At 40.3% G+C, this 17834-nt stretch overlaps 1 pseudogene; it reads left to right on the plus strand.

Moving 5' to 3' along the window:
• Positions 1–543: 543 nt before the first annotated feature.
• Positions 544–1110, plus strand: LOC137231624 (septin-2 pseudogene; annotated as a pseudogene).
• The last annotated feature ends 16724 nt before the right edge of the window (positions 1111–17834 follow it).

A 17834-nucleotide genomic window follows, 5' to 3' on the forward strand; every position in this document is an offset into this window, starting at 1 on the left:
TGATTCCATTTACATGAAATGTCCAGAATAGGCAAATTCATACAAACGTAAGGATGATTAGTGTTTGCTAGGGGCTGGGGGAAGTGGCAAATGACTGTGAATGATTCAAGATTTCTTTTGAGGGTAATGGAAATATTCAGGAATTAGATAGTGGTCATGACCACACAACCCTATGAATATACTAAAAACCACTTGATTGTGTACTTTAAATGGATGTGTGAGTTATATCTCAATAAATCTGTTATTTTAATATTTTTGAAAGCATGACCACAGATGCCAGTGGGGTCTGTGGCTCAGTCAGTTGGCATCCACTCTTTGACTTCTCTGCTGACCCACCAAACTTTTTAAAAGATGTTCAAGCAGGCTGCTCAGTTTACTTACTAATCCAGAATTTTTTGACTATTTTGCATTTGTAAATCTTCCCAATCAAGTCCAGTGAAAGTGCTTTTTTAGTTCATACTGATGATTAAAAATCCATGCTCATAGACTACCCTTGACTGATCTCCAACACAAAATAATTTTACATGGAACAGAGACAATTGAAAAACTTTCCAAATCGAGGCTTAAAGAGTTAAGATCAAAGAGAGAGAAGGGGTCAAACTGTGACTTACAGCAGTGGTTACACCAAGATATGGTGATATAGCCAACTGCAGGGTTGAATATTATCTCTTACATTGATGAGCAGTTCAAATGTTATCTGTGTGATGAACACGTATTGAACAGACGGTCATATCACAGAGAACACGATGCATTGTTGTTTTTATACTTTCATCTTCTGATCATGAACTTAAATTACTTGAAGCTAAATTTATGAAGATAATACACATGAACTATTGTATCTGTAATTGCAAAAGTTGACAACCTTAGTGATAAAATGACCGCCATTGAAGAAATAGATTCTTGATAAAATTGAAAAACATAACATCAAAGTTTACCACTTCCTAGGAGAAGAATCAGATGAAGATGAAGAGTTTAAAGATCAGACTAGGCTCCCTTGAGTCTCGGATTCCAATTTGTGCAGGTAGACATGTATGGCGAGGGGTTAGAAGTCATTGCTTTCCGTGGGGCTTTGTGGACATGAAGACCCCAGGACAACATGACAGTAGCTGAGCACAGAACTCATCGCCCACCCGCAGACCTCAAGGGGCTAACCCAGGACTTTCACTATGAAAGCCTTAAGAGAAACAACAAAAAAGCAAGGATCTGAATAAAGACCACACCTTGCTGGAAATGCTAGTTGCATGCAAGAGATGAATGCAAGTGAATTTCATGAATGCAGACACAGATGCAAAAGCAAATGCAGGGTGGAAACGGAGATGGCTGTGCTCCTGAGCATCTGTGTAAGGGAACTGCCAGAGCAGGAATGTTGTTATTCATGCAGTTGTTGGAAGAATGTTCATCCTTTTAACAGTTCCTGTGGAATTTAATTTTGCTTTCATTTTTAGATGAAAGATAAAAGCATCTTTTTTTTCTAAAAAAGTACTTTAACATTATTCATCATTGTTATGTTTTTTAATTGTGCTGTAAATTTCTTTTCATTTTTCTTCCTATTTAACCATGAATGCTGGAATTGGTTTTCAATAACTGCTCAGACAGTATCATTAATAATTAACTTCTTTGAGGTCAATAGACCTAACTAGCTAATCGTTGATTAGAACTATTGATTTATATCAAGAAAAGAAATTCATTAAGTCAGACAGAGAAAGACAGATACCATATGACATTGTTTATATGTGGAATCTAAAAAAATGATACAAATGAACTTATTTACAAAACAGGTATAGATTCACAGACATAGAAGACAAACTTATGGTTACCAAGGGGGAAACAGGGTGGGGGAGGGATAAATTAGGAGTTTGGGATTAACATATAAACACTACTGTATATAAAATAGATAAACAACAAGACTTGTACAGGCTTGTACAGGCTTACTAAATACAATTAAGAGTTATACTGTCTATACCCTAATAAAGATTGAAAATTTACATTCCAGTTTACTATTTAGCTTAAAGAGTTTAAGTCCACTTCCATATCTATAGAGCCTATTAAAGCTAGATGGGCACACCCCCATCTTTCAGGTCATCCTTAACCCCTTTGACCTGAGAGAGGAGACTTGGCTGCTTCTTTAGTTCTTCAATGTCTTTTTCTTGCTCTGTATTCATTATTTTGTAATATAATGGAAAAAAATCCAAAAAAGAATATATATAGATATCTATATCTATATATATATATATAACTGAATCACTTTGCTGTACACCTGAAACTAATACATTATAAATCAACTATACTTCAATTAAAAATTTAAAAAAAATTTTTTAATTAAAAAAAATTCATTTTAAGTTGTTTTTGAGTGGCAAGATGTCTATCTACTGATACAGAAAGACTAGCTGATGGGACCTGGGATGAGGCCATCACTGAGCACACAGTCCCACTTTGTCTCTTTCTTGGTTCTTACTGTGTATGTTTGAGCACAACACTTAAAGCCAGCTTGCAGCTACCATTCAACACAGATAATTTACCTATACACTTATCTGCTTACCAAGTAAAACAATGGAAAACAATATAATGAGAAAAATCATACTTAAATAGCTTTGGAGAAAAAAAAAGAGGCTTCCATGGGGTAATTTTAAAAGTACTCTGGATTCTGATGCCAAATAATTTTAAAAGTTAAAGCAATTGGAGTAAACTCATTCTAAGCCATTTTTAGTTTATAATCTTCTAAAATGTTTATTCCTCGAAAGTTAATATTGGTTACATTGTGCTACAGAAAAAAGTCAAAATAGATTATAAGCTCCAATTATTGGATTTTAAATTAGGATTCTTACCTACAAAATGAGAGAGTCAGTAAACTATATTTTCATTAACTAAATTTGAATATAATGTTCTCTCTTTTAAAAGAATTTTAAAAGCCTTAATAGGCCTGTTGCAAAACCATTTTAAAGATCAGTCTCAGCATTATTCATTAGGTTCATTTGGGGGTTAGTCTTCAAGATCCCAGACCCAGGATGCTCTTCTGGGTTTGGCCAAATGGAGCCCTGGTACCTACAAAAAGGGACTTTGTTCCCTTTTTGGATAGTTTTCTGATGGAATGAGATTAGTAGTGATCACTGTGTCGTGTTTGGATGGTCTCACCCGTTGTCATCCGCTGTTATTTCCTTCATTCTGAGTAATACAAATTTTTCCATATGTTGTCCAAGAATAAGATGTATCTGAAATCAACGCCAGTAGATTTCAGGTGCCAAAGGTCAAAGGTACTGATGTTCACCTACTGTGGGCAAAATGTGGCCTTTTTCCTTTTTAGTGTACCTTACTGTGTAGTACACTAATATGGGAGTTGAAATTCAAAGTGTTTGCTTTCTTTCAACATTTCTACTGATATTTTCAAGTTAGTCCCCCAAAATTGATATGATAAGGGAACTAATGGGAGTAAAGACAGCAGTGGGTGTTGGTTTATTTGATTTGCATTTTCATCAATGGGAGGTATAGAGATTGAAAAGAAGTTAATTTAAGGAGAGGGTGGGAGTTTTGTTTTATATTTGGTCAAACCAAAACTAAAAAAAGGATAAGTTAAAAATATTAGCTTTGAAGGTATACTACTTCAAAAATACTCACGTTTCTCATTAATACTGCACATTTTTCCTCGAGTAACTATGAATGGTCAAATGTGATATGGTTTCCTCTTAAGGAACTTTTTAGCATTTACCTTTAGGAACTATATCAATATGTTATATTTGAGTTATTATGCATGTTCTTACAAGAGGAAGTATTCTATGACTTCAGTAGATTACATAGGTCAATTTTTAAAATTATTTTGACATTTGTTAATTATACTAAATTGTTTTATCTATTTGTAAATGACCACTATAAACTAAGCCTTGTGACGCTCCAGTAAAATTACAACTCAGCAGAAGTTAACATTTAATCATGTTTATGAGGGTGAGGGAAGCTATAGTTTTTATGTCATTGTTTTGCCGCCTAGATTTAGAAAAATGATTTTGTTCATTATATTACATTATTTTACCAAGATATTACTAATATCTACCTATAAAAATGTACGTTGGAAACTACTTATTTTACACAAATGTATATCTACTAAACTTCTTAATCAATAAAGTACTGTTGTTTATATATTTTCAAAAGTACTGAAGGAAAATCATTTTAAACCTGGAATTCTAAAATAAGCCTAACAATTGTAAGGGCAGGATTAAAATATTTTCAAACATGCAAACTCTCAAAACATTTATTATGCATGCAACTTTTCTTGGAACATTATCAAAAAATATGTCATAATAAACCAAGGGAGCAAACCAAGATAATGGAAAGCCTAACTCCGTCCAGTAGGTGGTCCAATCAGAAGAGAGATGAGAGGAGTGCAAGGTGATGACGAAAACAGATCCAAGGGCAACAGACCCAGAGATTGGCCATGGACACAGGCTCTGGGAGCTTTTCTCCAAGAAATGATAATCGTGATGGACGACGTGATAGGTAAGGACGTTTTGAGAGAAGATCCATGTCTCTGGAAGCGAGTTTTGGGGATAAATTAGAAAAAGACACACTAAAAAATTATTTTGAGGATGTTTTTCTCGAACACTAACAAATTTATTAGCTCCAAGAGAAACAAATTTGTACAAAATAAGAAATGTGATCACAGTATACTATGTGACCCAGGTATGAATAAAATTTACATGGGAATAATAATGGAAGCAAAGAATATTGAGCTAACCAAATATTGTTATATAAGTATATTGGAGGAATGGGGGTGGGTGGTTGTGCGAGTGTGTGTATACTTGTGTGTGCAAACACCTGCAAGACCCCTGCCTATCTGGGGGTGGGGAGAGCTATAACACCTATATCCTCTTCTGTAAGTGGACCGTCAATAGGTAACAGCTAACACTGCGAAAACCAAGACTCGCAGTATAGTCATTTTATTTAGAAATATGGAGGTAAACTCCAAAAGAAATAGCTAAGAAAGTTGAAAGTCCTTGCCCCTGTGAAGCAGAGATGGGGGTGGTGAGAGGCAGTGCTTTATTTTTATAATGAACATTGTGGAGCTGTTTGACTTTGAAAATAGGTACAACTTTGATTAAAATATAAATTTTTAAAAGAAACATAAATAGATAAATATATACACACATGTATGTGTGTATACATATATATATTCAGAATTCACTTAATTCTAGCCACTATTCAATATTCAACTTTACACAAGAAGAGAGAAACCTTAAAACAGAAGCTCAGAATGTCTTGACTATGTCTTTATTTTGAGAATGAACAGGGACTCCTTTCAGAATCTGATGTAAATGAAGATCTCTCTACCAAGAAAAAATGAACTCAAAATTCCAGAGAGTTCCACAGACTTCCTGAAGCCCATTTATGGATCTTCTGGACATCCACATATCACAATTTAAGAACCCTTCCTTTGGGCTTCCCTGGTGGCGCAGTGGTTGAGAGTCCGCCTGCCGATGCAGAGAACGCGGGTTCGTGCCCCGGTCTGGGAAGATCCCACATGCCGCCGAGCGGCTGGGCCCGTGAGCCATGGCCACTGAGCCTGCACGTCCGGAGCCTGTGCTCCGTAATGGGAGAGGCCACAACAGTAAGAGGCCCACGTACCGCAAAAGAAAAAGAACGCTTCCTTTGAAGGAGAGGTAATAAATACGCAGACACCTGAAAGGGCTTTACTGCTCCCCCAAGGGGCCTTCCTTGGTGGGGACTGTGGGCATGGGGTATGCCATTACACCTTCTCATGCAGGTCACCCTTCCAAGCAGATCTCAAAGACAGCCAGACTCTGAGCCTCTGAAGTTATTTCCTGCCCTCAGTGGTTCTGAGACATGAAGACAGTGTTCCTCTCTTTGTTTCAAGAATGAAGGAAAACAATTCGCCTCTGCCTTGGACATCTGATCACACAGATCCGATCTCTACGCATTTCCTCTCCATTACCAATGCTGTTGAGTCAGAAAGTGTTGGTGCATGGTTTCATCTTCTGGACCCAATTTGGCCATAAAAGATGAAAGAAACCAAAACCAGATTCTTTTCACATTAAAAATGATGAAGGCCCCATGGAATCTGGTACATGAATGTTTGCTCTTAGCATTTTCCCCAGATTTTGAGTCATTTGCAAGGGTCCATGTTAGGGTTGTGAGACATATTAAAGACACACACAGACAAAAAAACCCCACTAAATTAAGAAGCATTAGGTGAAGTTCTAGTCCAGAGTGGCTTTGAACCAGTGAGTTTTCACAGTTGTACATTAACTGGCTGTTGAGTAAGCCACCAATCGCTCTCTTTGGTGATCTGCAATTCACATAACCTGCTGCCAAAGTCAAGGGATGCCAAATCACATTAGTTATAAAATGCAGAAGAATATTTAAGGTGCTCTTTTTTGCACGTTGGCAGGCATCCCTACCTAAAAGAAAGAAATTAAGTAAGATTTTGCCAGACACACAACAGAGAAGAATTTTTTTTTTATTTTTCAGCCTTTCTAGAACTGGTCAATTGCAAAACTACCCTCTCCTCCCCAATTATACTTTGAAAAAGGTAAAACGCTACCTCAGAAAGTATTACTTTCCATACTTGAGCCTGTAGTCAATTGAATTTCACCAAAGCCCTCTCAGTTTCTTTGCTCTTTTCAATAAAAGCCCTTGTAAGCAGGAATATACTGTGAAATTATTTTTCACTATTAGTTAAGAAGCTTCCTTTAATGTTTTTCCACATTAAATAAAAACAAAGACTCCCAAAGGAATTAAAAAATAAGTAAGAATAAAATCAGAAAAAGCACATATTAGTCACATGCAGAGTCATAAGGATATGATAAAAGGCATGTCAAATGGTTTAGCACTTAAGAGGTACTTCTGTAACAGCCATTTAGAGGAGAGGGCTGTAAGCCACCCCATACCTGTAATCACCATGACCTTCAGAATTATGGGTCAGAACCCAGCCAGCCCACCTCGCAGCCAACATGCCATTAATCAGAGGCAAAGTAGAAGTGCATTTTTAATTCCATCAGTCATCTTTTAACTGATCTATCTCAGTACCCAGGACAGGATAATTTGCAAGAGGGTATTTAATAATACTTTTTAAATAGTGGGGAAGGGCAATTGGAAAAATAAATGAAATCTTCCATCCATTCAGAAGCTCTATTTACACTAATGTCATTAGCACCCCCTTCCCCTGAAGCTCTTTCTCTACTTGTCTTATTTACTGGTTTGCTAACTGAAAGATGAATTGAGGCTACCAAACCCTTTAGAGTTAGAACTCTCTCCTGGATGGCAGGACCAAGATATACATTTACTTCAGCTCTGTAATCCCAGTGTTTTAGTGTCTTGCCTAATGCTCCTCGACTTCAAATGTTTAACAGACTGTTTTGTCTCTTTCAGACCTACACACATACACCTGGAACACGTCAAGAACTCTATTTAAATTTCTTCTCTTCCCTTGATGGTCCTCCAAGGGCACAGCTGAAGCTCTTGGTTGCCTACACTAAACCCCAATTTTATCGGAATAATCTGCTTCTGCCAGAAAGCCAAAGGCTTCACCAACCTTCCATGGCAATCCCGTCCCCTTGCTATTGATTGCTTTAGGAATGGTCTTATCATGCAATTTTGGCCACTCACTCACCAAGAGACGTCTGCTGGAGTTTGCATGGGAAGACGTGCTCTTCAAAAGACATACAGAAAAAAAGACCCACATTTTCTCTGGGCAATGTCTGGAGGTGATGTCTAGGATTGTTGTAGGCTCTTGTTACCCTCAATGGATGGTGGGGCCAAGAGTGTCACAGACAGAACCTAACAAACAGTGTCTGAAACCTGCCCTCCCTCAGGACACCTTGTGATGTGAATTAAGGAATTCCCTTATTCTTCGAGACAATTAGGTTGGGGTTTTCTGATCCTTGCAGCAGACAGCAGCCTGACGTGTTCAGAGGGTAATCCAGAGGACCTTTACCCAGGGGATATTCCTCTTTGGGTCTTTGTTCTTTGCTAGTATTTTCACAATCCCACCACCAGGGTATAATAAGTAGCTAAACCAAAGGGGAAAACATCCCTAGGCCACAACACTCATAAAATTTCCCTTAACATCATCTGAAATAGGGCCAGATTTCTTGAAAAAAATCTCAAGATATATCTTTGGGAAAAGTTGGGAAACTAAGTTATAATAATTACCAATGACGTCAAGTAGCACTCCTGCAGAGTGAGCTTGTGGGCAATAACCATTTGATTAATTACTTCCATTCATGTTGAGGGCTTAAAGAAAAAAAAGTGACAATTAATACTTTTTTTAAAAAGAACTATCCAGAAGTGATAGAATTAAGGATAAAGTAGGGAGGCATAAATTTAAAAAGAAAAAAAGCAAATGTAACAAAAGGATAGAGTTCTCCCCAACCAAGAGAACTTCACAGAGTTTGCTTAAGAGATTTCAATTCTAAATAAATCACATTTTACAATCACCGGTGGAAAAGGGGAATAAACAACTTAATCACCAGTTGTGTATTATCAACATTGAGATCTACAATGTATGCTTCTTTAAGTGGACTACTGAACATGGTGGGGGTGTCTACAGAGAACTGGATCAACTTGTTGACACTGGCAACAAGGCTCACAAACTATTATGTATAGAATGGATAAACAACAAGGTCCTACTGTATACCACAGGGAACTATATTCAATATGCTGATAAAACATAATGGAAAAGAATATAAAAAAATATATATATATAAAACTGAATCACTTTGCTGTACAGCAGAAATTAACACAACATTGTAAATCAACTATACTTCAATAAAATAAATTTTTTTAAAAACTATGGAGTAGGGGCCCAACAGTCAGAGGTGGTATTGGGACGTCATGGGTTTCAGCTAGTTGCTGGGATAACATTCAACACATCAAGTTAGGAATAGAGGACTGTGACCTAACTAGCTTCTCTGCACTTCCTGGAGCATCTGGGTGAATGTCATTCTGCTTTCTTTCAAACAGATGAAACTGACTCTTCAGATGGAATTGATAGAGTGAAAGACTGAGTCTAATGTGGTAAGAAGCTGTTAAAAGATTAGCATTGGCTTTGGGTGGAAAAACAATTATGCTGAATTACAAAGACATCTGCCACACACTCAGCAAACGATCAGAGAAGCCAGATTTTCCTCACATTTTACTTCCTGGACCCTTTTCAATTTTCAAATAGAATACAGTGCTCTGATTATTTTCCTTAAATAAACTCAGAACAAACTTAGCCGGATACTGTTCCCTATAGAACCTTTTTTTCCAACCACTTACCCAGCAGGAAATAAAAGTGACACCCTCTATTTCTATAGTGCTTCACAATTTTCAAAATTCTTTAATGGGCATTCACTCGATAAACAACATTCGTTCATTCATTTGCATTAATTCATTTGATAAAAAACAACAGACTTAAGCTTCTTGCAGCTCTGCTTAAAGCAATTCTACAAAGACAGGGTGTGCATTCCTGTCTGCTGTCCCATTCATTCATTCATTCGTTCAATAAATGTTCATTGCCTACAATGTGCCAGACACTGTTCTAAACTATGGGAGCACAGCAGTGGGAAAAGAAATGGACAAAATCCCTGTCCTCCTGTCACTAACATCATCATAAACACAATATAACTGTTTTACATATTTCCAACTGGTTATGGGCCCATCATTAGCAAACAGCTTAGTTTTTCTCTGTGCTGCATTAAGTATGCAAGGAGGTTTAAATAACTTTTTGAAGGAGCAAGACCCAAAAACTAATACATTGAGACAGGTTACTACTCAACAGTATGGGGAAAGTTTATTAATTCACAATGGGAAAAAATCAGGCTTCTTTGAAGTATTTCTCAAGTAAGATTTCCACTCACTATAAATCCAGCGAACAACAAGGAACATCACAGTACTTCTTACACCCATTTATCACACGCAGATTCATTATGTGCAGGGCATAGTACATTTGTTTTCACTTGAATACATACATCAGTTCCTCGATGTTAGTAAAATTATTTAAAATTTCAAGATTAAACACACACATACATACATCTTGGAAAAGCAAAGTGAAGTTAACTTTGTTGTCAGGCTTCTGTAAGTTAATAGATATGATATGGTTAAAACTCCCTGGCAAAGAGCAAGCATTCGATAAATGTTACCTATTAGTACTATTTCACCACGTTTAAAGATGAGAAAACCCAGGCCCAGAGAGTCAACTTGCCCAAGGGGCAAAGTTGGTTGGTGATTGAAGAGGGACCTAACCCCTCTAGGGGCTCGTCCTGTGGGGATGGGCACAGCTGGCAAAGGAGAAAAAATAAGCGTCCTCTCTTCAGGGGAAAACCTGTCCTTCTCTGCGTCAGTTCAAACTAGTAATCTAAAATAATTAATCTACTTTAGTACTGTTCTTACCCCTCGGATGCCTCCACACAGCAAAACTTTTGTCAAAATTGCTGATTCTGTACAAGTTCCATTCTCCCAGGTTCACTTTAATTACTAAAACATTTACCCAGTGTGATAGAGGCATGGTTGGTTAGCATGACGACTTCTTTAGACTGACCCTGCTAGATCACACAGGGAACTTTTAGTGCGAGGGGGTTGTATTTTCGTTTAAAGGTATCCTTTCCAACGCTCAGTACTAGGGTGTTCCCCGGATGCTCCGAGGACGGAGCATGCGCACGTTTGCCGACGCCCTCTGCACTACAACCACCCCCCTCCCCCGCCCCGATAAGGCCTATTGGGAGAATATCTTCCTTGTGTACAAGGTTCCGGGGTTGCCGTTGGAAATGACTCTAAACTGAGAAGTCCTACTGCTTCCTTGGGGCTGATAGAATCCCTTCACCTTGGAGGGGCCATTAGAGCATCGGCGGGCCTTCTGGAATGGTCCTCATTGGTCCAGTCCTCAATGGCAGATTGAGGATCAGAGTTCCATCTGTGTATGTGATCTGACCATGGTCCGTTCGGTCTCTTGCCTTAACTCTGGAGGGGCCGTCAGAGCCCTCAGAGCACTGAAGCCTCACCCCTCTGCTCCTTCCGCTGCTTGGAGGCTGTTTCTATTTCCCTGAAATCTGGATGCTAGATAAGCTCTGGCTTCAGTTACAAAACCCAAAGGACGCTAGAAAGCCAAGCACGGGTGCCAAGCCGCTCGGACCCGCAGACTTCATCAAGGACCTGGTTGCAACTGCAATCCTTACAGTTTTAGAAAGGAATCTCATTCCAAGGCCAGAAAGAATCATCTGGTATCACATGGGGTAGATTTATTGGTCAAAAGCCTAATGATAAGAGAATTATGAAATATTCTCAGTCTGTTATTTAAAAGATACAAAAGCATTTAGCGTCCTTCAAATGATAAACGCATAAACATAAGTTTAAGAGATTCTGTTGCCCTCTGTCTGTAAGTCCACTCATGAGCCCAGGGAAGGCTCTGAACCCTTGAGAGAGCTATGTCTGACTGATCCTCTGGGGACACGAGGTGACAGATGCACTGAACCCTCCTTGAGAATCACCGTCCCCCAGCAGCCCCGAGCCATGGAATAACAGAGTTGTGCGCGGTAACCTTGGCAAAGGCATACAGTCACGCTGGTCGTCGAGTTCAAGAGGAGGTCAAGAATTGTGCAGTGCACACCACGCATTACAGGCTATTTGTGGAAAGCCTCGTGTATTTTCCTTAAAGGACGACCGTATGGTGAGGAGATGAAGCTGGCAGTCTGGTGTTTAAAGAATCTGTATCATAGGGGCTTCCCTGGTGGCGCAGTGGTTGAGAGTTCACCTGCCGATGCAGGGGACACGGGTTCGTGCCCCGGTCCGGAAAAATCCCACATGCCGCGGAGCGGCTGGGCCCGTGGGCCATGGCCACTGAGCCTGCGCGTCCGGAGCCTGTGCCCTGCAGCGGGAGAGGCCACAACAGTGAGAGGCCCGCGTACCGCAAAAAAATAAAATAAAATAAAGAATCAGTATCACAAATAGAGTAAGTGCAAAAGGGGAATTTCACAAACAAATATTTAACTCAAAGGGAGATGTGCTGAGATGACAGAGGAAAATGTTTTCCATGGAACATTAAGAGGAGACTGTGCCCAAGGTGACAGAACAGTCACAGCCTGCTACAGCGATTCATTTACTGTCCTGCCGACCACAAACCTACCCAGTAAGCCATGAAATTGCATCTGGAGGCAAACTGTGGCCAAGCCCAGGAAGACCATCTATCACTTTCTGGGATGACTTTTTTTTTTTTTCAGTACGCGGACCTCTCACTATTGTGGCCTCTCCCTCTGCGGAGCACAGGCTCTGGACGCGCAGGCTCAGCGGCCATGGCTCACGGGCCCAGCCGCTCCGCGGCATGTGGGATCTTCCCGGACCAGGGCACGAACCCGCGTTCTCTGCATCGGCAGGCGGACTCTCAACCACTGCGCCACCAGGGAAGCCCCTCTGGGATGGCTTTTAAAAATTAAAAATAGGAAAGACTCCATAAAAATTAAAAATAAGAAAGGCTTCATTGTGGGACAAGTCTCATTGCGACTAAGAAAATAACTCCATTTAACTTTCTAGTTATAGAACTAGAGATGAAATGAGGGTTAGCTAAAGGACCTCCAAAAATAAGCGAGTTGAGAGACTCTTTCCTCTGCTGTTTTCAGACCCTGGCTTTATGCACCAAGGCGCTAGCAGGATAGTGACTGAAGCCCTGGGAGGTATGTTTCTGTGCCTTCTAGAGAAAATTCCACCCAATCATAGTTACCTCTGCTTTCTGACAGCATCTGATCCAGAATAAAACCCTGCTTCCTTGAACCCTCACCAAAATCACCTACCACCAGCCCAAACCCTGTAAGAAATTCTTTCTAATCTCCACTTACTGAGATGCCCCACAGTTCCCCATGGAGTGAAGTTTGCCTTCGTTGAACGCATTGATAAACCCAAACTTTCTTCCACTGCAGGTGGATTCCTGGCCATCTCTGTCCAGAGGTCATTGTCAGTGTAATAACAGAAGAAAGTGCTGGTACCATCTTACAGTTCAATCAGAGGCAGGCAGCTCCCTTGTGCTGTGTCAATACATATCATCCAAAAAGGTAGCTAATGTGGAAAATTCAAATTTCTCTCTTTTAAGAGTCACTCAATCATTCTTTAAAACAGTATCAAAAATCACTAGTCAATACATATTTGTAGCCTCTTTCATTGTCTCTACCTCTAAGGAGAATTCTAGGTCATCCTTCCACTCTCCTTGGCCACCTTCCCAACTAGCAATGATACTGACTGGCTTGATCAGCTCTGGGCCGTTTGCTGGTATCACATCTGGGCAGTGGTGAGAACGAAAGCACATGAAAGACTCATGGGAGGTGAAACCAGCCCATGTGACAAGGGCTGCGCTGGGGAAGTACAGGAGGGAAGAGAGTGCATCAGCTGGGTTTAGAGGGGCCCATTTTGGAGATGAGGTCAGAGTCAGGAAAGAGAAGTAGTAGAGAACTTGGATGTGGATACGAGGAGGGAAAAGAAGTTTACAGAAATGTTCCTCACTACTATATATAAAACAGATAACTAATAAGGACCAACTGTATAGCACAGGGAACTCTACTCAGTACTTTATAATGACCTATATGGGAAAAGAATCTAAAAAAGAGTGGATCTATGTATATGTATAACTGATTCACTGTGCTTTCCAGCAGAAAGTAATGCAACATTGTAAATCACCTAGACTCCAATTTAAAAAAAAACCTTCCTGTGCTTTATAAAAGTACCACACGCCCCTCCACCCTCTCTCCCCTGTTCACCTTGGTCTTTGGGGACAGAAGGTGGGAAAGATTTCGATTTCTTTTCATTATCTCTTGTCGATGGTCTTTTTTTCAATGTTCTCCCTCCCCCCAGTGACTGAGCCATATGACAGCTGAGCCAAAAATGTCAGCTCAACAGTACCTAGATTTTGCCCACATCCCAGCCCTCTCCTGAGCCCACCCCACCTTCCTGTGTTTATATAGCACTCACAGAGGGTGAGGCAGAATGGCCTACAGAATCATTATTTCTAATTGTCAGGTCTGTCTCTGAAATGTGGGTTCCTTGAAGGCAGGGCCTGGATCCTACTTATTTAATCCCCTGTGTACAGAGGTGCCTAGCATGAGGTACTCAGTCAGCATACTTTGTTTTGTTAAGTAAGTGTCATCCGGTCTCCTGTTCCAGCCATCATCACTAGCTCTGTTAGCAGCAAGGCTTGGGAGAGACCCACGTAAGTCAGCTGGCATTGTCTCCTCCTGAATACTTCTGCCTCTCTCGTCTCTTTCTTTTCTTTTCCAATCCAGACCCTATTGTAGAATAGTAATAATTAATGCTGCTTACAGACCCTGTGCTAGGCCCTTTATATTCTTTTTTTATACATTCTTTTTTATCTTCTTTTCCATTTTGGTTTATAACAGGATATTGAATATAGTTCCCTGTGCTATACAGTAGGACCTTGTTGTTTGTCCATTCTATATATAATAATTTGCATCTGCTAATCCCAAACTCCCACTCCATCCCTCCCCCAGCCCCCTTCCCCCTTGGCAACCAAAAGTCTGTTCTCTATGTCTGTTTCTGTTTTGTAGATATGTTCATTTGTGTCATACTTTAGATTCCACATATAAGTGATATCATATGGTATTTGTCTTTCTCTTTCTGACTTACTTCACTTAGTATGATAATCTCTGGGTCCATCCATGTTGCCACAAATGGCATTATTTCATTCTTTTTATGGCCGAGTAGTATTCCATTGTATATATGTACCACATCTTCTTTATCTATTCACCTGTTGATGGACATTTAGGTTGTTTCCATGTCTTGGCTATTGTGAATAGTGCTGCTATGAACATCGGGGTGTATGTGTCTTTTTGAATTACAGTTTTGTCTGGATATATGCCCAGGAGTAGGATTGCTAGATCATATGGTAATTCTCTTTTTAGTTTTTTGAGGAACCTCCATAATGTTTTCCACAGTGGCTACACCAACTTACATTCCCACCAACAGTGTTGGAAGGTTCCCTTTCTCCACAACCTCGCCAGCATTTGTTATTTGTAGACTTTTTAGTAATGGCCATTCTGACTGGTGTGAGGAGGTACCTCACTGTAGTTTTGATTTGCATTTCTCTAACAATTAACCATGTTAAGCATTTTCTCATGTGCCTATTGGCCAACTGTGTGTCTTCTTTGGAGAAATGTTTATATTAAGGTCTTCTGACCATTTTTCAATTGGGTAGTTTGGTTTTTTGTTGTTGAGTTGTATGAGCTGTTTGTATATTTTGGAAATTAAGCCCTTGTCAGTTGCACCGTTTGAAAATATTTTCTCCCATTCCATAGGTTGTCTTTTTGTTTTGTTTATGGTTTCCTTTGCTGTGCAAAAGCTTGTAAGTTTGATTAGGTCCCATTTGTTTATTTTTGTTTTTATTTCTATTGCCTTGGGAGACTGACCTAAGAAAACATTGGTAAGATTTATGTCAAAGAATGTTATGCCTATGATCTCTTCTAGGAGTTTTACAGTGTCATGTCTTATGTTTAAGTCTTTAAGCCATTTTGAGTTTATTCTTGTGCATGTTCTAACTTCAGGATTTACATGCGGCTGTTCAACTTTCCCAGCACCACTTGCTGAAGAGACTATCTTTTTCCCATTGTATATTCTTGACTCCTTTGTTGAAGATTAATTGACTGTAGGTGTATGGGTTTATTTCTGGGCTCTCTATTCTGTTCTATTGATCCATCTGTCTGTTTTTATGCTAATACCATGCTGTTTTGATTACTGCAGCTTTGTAGTATTGTCTGAAGTCTGGGAGGGTTCTGCCTCCTGCTTTACTCTTTTTCCTCAGATTGCTTTGGCAATTCTGGGTCTTTTATGGTTGCATATCAATTTTAGGATGATTCATTCTAGTTCTGTGAAAAATGTCTTGGGTAATTTGATAGGGATCACATTGAATCTGTAGAATGCTTTGGGTAGTATGGCCATTTCAAAAATATGCATTCTTCCAATCCAAGAGCAGGGGATATCTTTCCATTTATTCAAATCATCTTCAGTTTCCTTTATTAATATTTTATAGTTCTCAGCACATGTCTTTCACCTCCTTGGTCAGGTTTATTCCTGAGGTTTTCTTTGTGTGTGTGTGTGTATGTGTGATTTTATAAGGTATTGTTTTTTTAGGTTTCCTTTCTGATATTTTATTGTTAATGTAAAGAAATGCAACCAATTTCTGTATGTTAATCTTGTGTCCTGCTACCTTGCTGCAATGTTTCTGTAGAGAAATTAGCTGATAGCCTGGTGGGGGTTCCCTTGTAATTAACTCTTTTTCTCTTGCTGCCTTGAAAATCCTCTCTTTAGCTTTTGCCATTTTTATTATACTATGTCTTGATGTAGGTCTGTTTGGATTCATCTTGTTTGGGACTCTCTGTGCATCCTGCACCTGGATATCTGTTTCCTTCATTATGTTTGGGAATTTCTCAGCCATAATTTCTTTAAATACATTTTCAATCCCCTTTTCTCTTTCTTCTCCTTCTGGAATCCCTATTATGCGTAGATTGGCACACTTTATATTATCCTACAGGCCTCTTATTGCTTTCATCTTTTTTTTTCATTTGTCTTTCTGTCTGCTGTTCTGATTGAGTGATTTCCATTATTCTATTTTCCAGATCACTTATTCGTTCTTCTGCATTATTTATTCTGCTATTCATTGCCTTTAGCTCTGCTTTCATCTCAGCAAATGAGTTTTCTAATTTTTCTTGGCTCCTCTTTAGAGTTTCTAGTTCCTTTTTACAGTACTCTGCATTTCTGTTGATAGCCTTTTTTTTTTTCTGTGCGCAGGCCTCTCACTCTTGTGGCCTCTCCCATTGCAGAGCACAGGCTCCGGACATGTAGGCTCAGCAGCCATGGCTCACGGGCCCAGCCGCTCCACGGCATGTGGGATCTTCTCAGACCGGGGCACGAACCCGCGTCCCCTGCATCGGCAGACGGACTCTCAACCACTGCATCACCAGGGAAGCCCCTGACAGCCTTTTTTAATTCCTTCGGTATTTTCAGTATCTCCTTTTTGAAATTGGTGTCTTTTAGACTGAAGAAGTCTGTTTCATTGTTTGTTCTTTCAGGGGAATTCTCTTGGTCTTTTAACTGGGAATGGTTCCTCTGCTTCTTCATCTTGCTTATATTTCTCTTACTCTGTGAGTTTAGGAGAAACAATTATCTACTGTAGCATTGGAGGGCTATTTATATGTGGGAGCATCGCTGTGTAGCTTGTGTGGGTTTAATGTTTTTGGTGCGAGGGCTGTTTTTAGTATGGATGTCTGCCGCCTCTTTCCTCAGTGTGTGCTGGCCATTATCCCCTTGATGGGGGTTGTGCAGATGTGGCGGCTGGCACCCTCCCCCAGAGCCTATGATGGCGGTGGCTCACGCCTGCCCTCAGAGCCCACAGTGGTGGTGGTGGCTGGCTCACACTACCGGAGCCCACCTCTGCAGAGCTCATGTAGGCGGTATACCGTCCCCTGAGAGTGCACACATGCAGGGAAAGAGGCTGCATTGGCGGTTCCCACCCCTCCCCTTGTGTGCCCCCCAACAATGGTGTCTCACCTCTATGGCGGGCCTGGGCTTCCTCCATGTACACCGTTGGCTGTGGCAGCACCCACACTCCAGCCCTTCAGGCTGTCTCCATGCAGCCAACACCAGTCCTTTCCCTTAGTCCGACTTCCAAGCCCAAGCTTCAGCACCCAGCTCCTCCCTGCCCTGCCCCGCACTGGCAGACACAAGTCTCAGGCCTGGGAGTGCTGGGCAGCACTGACTGTGTAGTTCTCCCTCTGCTCTGGCTGCAGCAAACTAGTTGCTGCACTCTGCTCCAAGGCTCTGAAGCTCCCCCCTCCATCCCAGCTGATCTCCCCACCAGT

This window comes from Pseudorca crassidens, chromosome 10 (assembly GCF_039906515.1).
Source record: "Pseudorca crassidens isolate mPseCra1 chromosome 10, mPseCra1.hap1, whole genome shotgun sequence".
Lineage (NCBI taxonomy): Eukaryota > Metazoa > Chordata > Mammalia > Artiodactyla > Delphinidae > Pseudorca > Pseudorca crassidens.